This window comes from Protomyctophum parallelum, assembly GCF_964188405.1.
Source record: "Protomyctophum parallelum genome assembly, chromosome: 13".
Lineage (NCBI taxonomy): Eukaryota > Metazoa > Chordata > Actinopteri > Myctophiformes > Myctophidae > Protomyctophum > Protomyctophum parallelum.
In genome coordinates, this window is record NC_139708.1 from 22,093,899 (window position 1) to 22,101,989 (window position 8,091).

General features: G+C 40.4%; 1 long non-coding RNA gene across 1 annotated transcript in view; it reads right to left on the reverse strand.

The window, feature by feature from the left end:
* LOC310869770 overlaps positions 1-5,102 on the reverse strand; it is a 13,987-nt gene extending 8,885 nt beyond the window's left edge. The window contains exon 1 of the long non-coding RNA XR_014570183.1: positions 4,478-5,102. This is a non-coding gene — a long non-coding RNA (uncharacterized lncRNA). The remainder of the gene's footprint in view (positions 1-4,477) is intronic.
* Between the last annotated feature and the right edge of the window lie 2,989 nt (positions 5,103-8,091).

The window sequence follows — 8,091 nt, forward strand, 5'->3', positions numbered from 1 at the left end:
CAATTTCTTCCCTCTGGCCTAGAGATGAATTAAGCCTGCATGTAAGGGAGACTGTTCCAAACTTGCCTATGTATACCTTTCACACCAAAGGTTCTTTTGAGTTAAAAGAATATAACAATCTACTAAATATTATACATTTGCAGCTTCTCTCTGGAGCTTTTGTGTCAGAATTATAGCTTATTGGTTTGGGGCAGGGTCACTAGTATACACTGTATAGTATATACGTATACTAGTGTATAACCTATATTTAAGTATATATATTTCTAATGCCCTTATTTTTAGTGTTTGAAATATATTGGCTTCGTGGCAGAATTGAATCGAAACAGAATGTGTGTGTTTGTTATTTTAACACCAAAATGCTATTACCACGGGCTATACATTTAACTTGTTTTAGATTATTTTCTTTAAAAAAAAGAATAATGATGCAGGATTCCATGCAGGAATGAAAGACAGGAATTATGGTCACTATATATATAATAGTGAAGACAGCAGATAATTGTGCCTGAAGTAGCTATATAGCCTATATAGGCATAATGTGCCAGAGGCCGTTATTTATATAGGCCTTACAATCACAGCACTTTTTGGAAGTTGGCACAGGTTTAAATGCATCTTGATTCAGACCAACAAAAAAAAAGAATGGGGAGAATAGTCTTGATTTGGGCTGGCGGGTCTGGCCTTTCTTTAGCCACAAGGTCAGCATTCCTCTGCACGCCGTTGCCTAGTGGAACTTTTGTTTCACAGTTTGTGTAAACCTCGAGGGAGAGACGCCAATATAGGCTATAGTCGACTATATGGGAGTAACGAAAGGCATGAAGTGCCGGCATGGCCAGCCCCACATGCCACAGGACCGCATTGGAATTGAAGGCCGGCCCACAGGCCGCATGTCCCCATTGTACAGTGCAATTTGCAAAACACATTATAGACTTATACGTTTGTTGTTAAAAACACGCTTGTGGAACTATAATCGCCGTGAATCCGCTCCCGCTTATACATGTATGCAACTGTAATGCTCTAACTGTATGCATGCCCATGCATGGTCAGACTGAGCTAACCTTTATAAAAGCATTGTAATTTTTACGTTAAACTCGTCATCATTAAAATATAGTGAACTGCCTGCGTCAGTCAGTTTTGACATACACAAACGTACTGTCAATAAGGTGATAAATATTGTGTGTTTAACGTTTCATTTTTCAATAATTTCGCCAGATTCTACCATTTGTGCTCCCGCAGACGAAGGTGTTCATGTTTGGTGATCATGACGCATCTGCAGGTTGTTGAATGAATTCAAGGCCTGTGCTTTAAATAAATTAGTTATATATACATGAGAAGCTTGCGTGTGAATAATAGTTTATCATCAATGCCCCCAACATTTTGGTTCAAACGTGATTTAAAAATGTCCACAGGAAAAATATTTCGTGATATTTAAGTTCAAATGTAAAATGGGCCTTTATCAGGGCGAGGGAATTGTAGCTATAGGCCTGCAAAATCAGGGAAAAAACGACAGTTCAGAAATATAGTATAGTATAATATAGTAATAGTATGTAATTGGATATCCTGATATAAATATAGTATGTAATTGGATATCCTGATCTTTCAGAAAGGCCTATACGATTCATTTCTATAGTGTGATTATCTGATTATGTTCTATTATTAGCCACACCGTTTTCTTTTTTATTTCGTTTGCTTCAACAGAAGCTATAAGTTACACATAAATTAAAATATAAATATAGCATAAATCGATTATTCTATATTAACTTTAAGTATTTATTAGCCTTATACAAACGATTGTAATACTAAATTCAATTAGACCCTATAAATTGCGTTAGTACACACTAAACAGCAGCATCAGCCAGTGACAACACTATAGTGCAACACTCTATACCTATATTCCTAAACTGACAATGGTCCACAATAACATTGTCTGCTATTTTAAATCTCAAATATAGCCTTTGTAAAGCAAAAGCACCCCCTAATAGTTAGCCTTATATAAAACATCAAAGGAGTTTAAGACCGAACCCTTGTATACCTGTTGAAAATGCTGTGCCAAGCTGTAGCTATATATAGCATAGCCTACTTATTGCAAAAATAAAGACCATATGGAAAATGCCTGTAACAAACTTTCACATGGCATGGTCGACATTCAAATGTCAGTGGGTTCATTTATTTTCCTTTCATTATTATTAGTCAATCACAATTCCCTTCATCGATAGTCTATAGACGGGCGTTTTATTTGAGTGCGGCTGTTTATTGACTTACAATTTTACATTGGTCCGTGACATATATAGGCTATACCAGTGTGTTAAATTTAACCACACTTCATTAAGAGTATAACTTTGCCCTAAAATGACGCTTAATAAGTTACAATAGAGCTTAATATAAAACTATAGATAGACTATATGCCCTTTCTGTGGTATAGCATATACATACCGAATATATAAATAATGTAATTACATTAGCTAATATGTTCAGTCATTCTTGAAATGACCCAGACTTAATAAAACATAAAAAGACACCCCTGTAAAAAAATATATATAAAAAAAATGAAAAGGGAGGGGGGGGGGTAATTTATCTTTTATTGCATATTTAGCTATATATAGGCCATATGTCTATGAGTCAGTCCATGTGTGTGGCCATATAGCCTTCGTTGAACCAATGAGGTATAAGAAACAGCATGATGATGCGAGAGCCGAGAGCGCGCATGAGAATACTCATAATTTTGTTGCATGACGCGTCTGCATTTCCTCTTTTTGTTTTACCTGTCTTTTAAACCAAAAAAAATATTCATTTTGAACAAATGAATAGCCTATATTGCCTTGAACATGCTGCGTATAGGCCTATATGTGTGCATTTCCAATTAAGTCCGAGACGTGAGGCTGTTGCCATGCATGCATTCAACCAAGGTGAAAACAGTTCAGTGAGTGAGTGCACCTGTTCTTTTAATTCATGGACAAATGGAAATTATTCCAGATAAATAATATGCACCTGAATGACCACCCATGTTGTAGTCCTGATCTTATAGCCTATACATATTCATATTATTAGCCTAACTGTGATTTTATAATCTATGATATATAGCCTATATATTATGCTAGCCTATAAGGCCTTATCTGTCAACTATTTTTTTGCATGAAGGTCTCGGGGAAATCCCTGCAAAAATCCGAGAATAGGCCCTTGTATATAGACCTAAGCCACGATGAACCTTTTAAAATCGAAATATATACTATTATGTTTATAAAATAGTCTCATTTCATTTTTACTTCAGGCATGCATGACTTTATATGCAATATTCTTGGCATGACAATAATTAATGTCATGTGTATACAAGGCTTAAGGCCTATAGGCTATACTTCATAAAACTATAGCAATCCTGTTCTCGCTCCATCCTGTAGTGTCAATCGTGGACTATATCCTAACATTTTACAGAATATTTAGCCTTCATCATTCTTGCTCCCGGCTCCCTCCCTCCCTCCTTCCCTCTCACTCGGCCCCGCGCTTTTCCCTACACTGTTGCCGGTGAGAGCTCAACTAATCCCCCGCGTCCCTGGTTTACTGTGAGCCCGTATTTAATTCCTCTAAACCCCCAGTACAGCTGCCGCCCTGCTTACTCACTGAACACGACAGACTGTGAACCGCTCCGGTTATTAATAATTCACCAGCCCCTCCGCGGCTCCGCTCCTCTCCTCTGGCCCGGCCGCGACACACACACACACACACACACACACACACACACACACACACACACACACACACACACACACACACACACACACACACACACACACACACACACACGCGCGTGTGTCAGTGTGTGTGTGTGTGTGTGTGTGTGTGTGTGTGTGTGTGTGTGTGTGTGCGCGCGACTGTGCGTGCACGGTGCATGCACGCACGCACGCCCGACCCGAGCGAGACCCGGCCGCGTGCACGCACATTTACTTTTTTTTAATTTATTTTTTTGCGGTTGTTGTTTACATTAAATGTTTGACAGCTGGTTATATTTCCCACAGGAACCCCCCACTCGCAAAAAAACCCCTCGTCCATGCACTCGTTAGCCTATTTTTTATTTAGCTTTATAGTGTGCGCCGGGCGCGCGTGCTCGCGAGTCAACTGAACTGGCAGCAGACTGGCATCGATCATCAAGTGAAGTCTCGTCTCGCAAACTCTGATGTTATGGTGTTGCGACATCATCCATGTTGTCGCAACTAGACAGTTTCCCTCTATAGTCTTCTTCAACTTTTATCCCGGAGTGGAAGAGAGAGAGAGTCCTCGATCCGTCCGTCCGGACGCTCAGGAACAGGTGGAGAAGGAGGGCCGATCATTCAGCACCGTTAGGAGCCGAGGCGAGGAGCCGGGGAAGCGGACTATTACCCTTCCCTGTCTGTCCCACTCAGTGTGTGCGGGAGAAGCAACAGCTGATGTGCTATAGGAGGAGAGGAGAGGAGAGGAGAAGCAGAGCGTAAGCAGAGACGGGGCTACTTACTGTCGTGTCGGTGCCCTGCATGTTGCTCACCCAAAGCAACGCCACCACCACCACCACCACACTGCTGCTCTGACGAGACGGTGGTGGCACGATCAGCGCGCACAGGCAGCGCTGCCTGCTTCAGCAAGCAGCACCAACTCTCACCGGCTGTCTGACTGTCTGTCTACTGTGGACTGTTCTGTTCTGTTGTTATACAGACGAGACGAGACTCAGCGAGAAAAGAAAAGAGCCCCACCGTTCCTCATATACTTTCCCACGTTCCAGGTTCCACGACCGTTTTCATGGAATTATAATCGCGAACACAACAAGCAAGCACCTTATTGCTGCGTTGGTGAAGAAGAAAAGAAGTCGCGAAACGGGAGGACGGCTGGGATTATACGACTCTCTCCCTCTCTTGTTGTCTCGACTGAGAACAGTTCAAGTTCACATTTTGAGAGGAGAAAAAAAAATGTTCTCTGGGCAACAGGCCGTCCCGTATTAGGGCTCTTCAGCTTCCGGTAGGCCAACAGGACAGAAGAAACCGAGAGAGAGGCTTTGCTCTCCCACTGACTTTTTTTTTGGAAGCCGAACTTTTTAGAGTGGAAAATGGGTCTTTGAGAGAGTGTTGGCACATTTCCCTGCACCACAATGGTACGTGCTATGTAAACCAATAATTTACTCATTTATGCAGCCAGCCTGCACAGTTATTGTAGTTTGTCATTAAAATAAAACGGTGTGTAGGCTATTAATTTGCATATAGATGTTTTATAAAAAGTTGGGAAAGTTTGTTGACAAATTATTGTCTAAGAACCAACCCTGTTATGGAATAGATAATAGCGGTCAGTCTATGTCAAATCACTGTTATTGCCTGGCTTTAACTGCTTATATATAGTGTGTTACTGTCCCCAAAATCGCATGCCATGCCTGTATTATGCATGCCCACCGTTATAAGGCATGCACACTCGCTGGACCGCGCACAAGCGTTGACACGTTCGTTTTCAGGCCAACGAAAGGGGAATCTATCACACATGGGCCTATCAGTATATATCACACGTTTTAATGATAGGAGTATCTGAGTATGCTATACTGATGTATATATAGGCTTAGGCTACTTAAGGCTATCAATCACAGAATAATAAGGCCTATAAGGAACAGAATATATATTCTATAAAAAGTTAACTGCATTTTCACCAATGCAGGCAAATTATGAATGGTTGTCTTAAGAGAATGTGATTTATAGTAGCACTGAAGTTAATACTTTACAATGCCATGCATCTCAAGTCCCAACCAGTCTCTTGAAAATGCTTGTCCCTATAGTTCTCAAAGCCTGCAGGCAGACTGAACTCTAATTGGCCTAGAATATGTCCAATGACTTAGTCAAATTCATTATTCATTAATGAACATGTTTTCTTCAGATTATTATTGTATATGGATATAGTAGGCTATTAAAGGAAAGGAACCATGGGGACTTGGGGAGGGTATATTAAATAATAGGAAATCTATCCATTAGCCATCATATAACCTTTAGAAAAGTAATAATTATTAGATAAATGTGTTAACTGATTTTAAGTGGAGGAGTAGTATTTACAATATAAATCTGTTTTTAAAATTGACTTGTGTGAATGGAAAGCTTATACGCTGGTTTAATGTTTTACAAATTTACAGTATATATAGGCTGTTGCAAACTGCCTGGGGAGAAAGGGCCATGTATGGTCTTGGTCTCCTAGACATGACCTCTGGAAACAAAGAGGTCCACATGCATGGAATTCACTCTGTCAACCCAAAATGTGTGCCGTTAAAAGGATTTGATGCTGAGGTGACCATGACAGAGTCAAAGTTATATGGACGCATCATTCGGCATGCAGGGGGATGTATATTTCTCCCTGCCTATACATATATCTCAGGCCAGGTGAGGGTTATGTACATGAGAGACGCATGCAGAATGTATAATGTGTGATTAGTTTCCCTCTTTTGTTGGTTTGTATGAAATGAACGACTGTGGGAGAGAGCAGTGTTAATGCGTGTCCACGCTCCATGCGAGAGAGCAAGCCTCTCCCGGCGGGCACACCTGTTAGTCGAGTCAGGCAATGAATTGCTTATTTTATGTTATTTTTAAACAAGGGTGAGGTGCAACCGAACAAAGACTGTATTTACAACTGAAATACTGCTATTATAGGACTATAGCTACATTCATCATCATGCCTTATTTTAACAGCCATACAAAATGTTGTGAATATTCCACACTTCAGGGAACCGGAGCCAGTGTGACAGTGTCCATGGCCAGAGCACATTGCCCACAGCTCAGTGCCCCGTGCTCCACAGATTCATAGGGAGAGAGCGTGCCTTTTCTCGGGGCTAACGTCTTTGATGTGGGCATGTTGAATGGCCTATTTATAGCTACACATATGATATGCTGTATTGCACAAATAAGCGACCGATCAAGTAACAACATGTGGCCGCTGATATATGCTGTGACATTTTAGAGATTGTCATGGCTCGCTTAACAGAGTTTGGAATATAAAAGTCCAGATAAAATACGGAAGAAACCTATTCTCAGCTCTAATGTGCAATATTGCCCATTTCAGCTGTGCGCTATTATATGCACAGTGGGTTTAACCTGTTGCTTGAATCTAACGCATATACATAGGGTGCAGTTATCTAATTTGATCAAATTCCATGACACTAAGTGATGGATAGGCTAAATGTTATCGTGGGTCTACTGTGCTGTGTCCTTTTCAAACATTTATTTTGTAATTGGAGACATGTAGTTTTGAAATATTTTTCTCTAATAACCAATTCCATTTATTCTCAGATTCAAGCGTTTAAAATCGTTTTTTACTGCAGATCATGTAAGCAGGATTACCTCTGAAATTAGTCACAGAAGTAAAAGTGTGGTTTAGCTTACTTTAATATATCTGTAGCCACTTTGACCTTTAAATGTATATTTTGGCATGGGATGAGTCAAGTAAGTCCATCATTTGGGAAACCTCCTACATGCCACATTCAAGCTGCTTATAGATAAGAATGAGCGAGCCTATTTGCACATGAATATGGAAGATTATTAGTATGAATAATTGTTTGTTTACTAGCATCCTAGCTGACATGGCAACTGCCCAAGGAGCTCATCAGTAAAAATGATACAGAATTCAGGACAGGCCTCACATGGGATTATCTTGATTTGTTATTCCCCTACTTATAGCAACTCACCTCTTTTTAAACGAAAAGGAGGTTGGAAATCATGGGCAGAATTCTATCAACCTGTCAGTCAGTATGCATTACAAGCAGTGCACGTCAATCAGAAAGTTATATGATGTAGTTTCCCTCGACGCCCAATAAGCTACATTTTATATCAAACTTAGCCTTTTCCAGGCCATACTCACAAATGTGAAATAAATTATCTTGCCCTGCGACCCAGCGTGATGATATTCTGAAGTTCTTTTGTCATGTGGAGCCACAGCAGACCTCATAGACCCATGACACATTTTACATCACAGCCCACAGTTTACGAAAAGATTATACTATTCCCTTTTAGGCTAAGCAATATCAGTTTTATTCTAAATGTATCGGATGGATCACGGCTAAATAGATTATTGGTCTCAACTGTTCCACTGGCTGCTCCAAGATCAGCAAGTGTG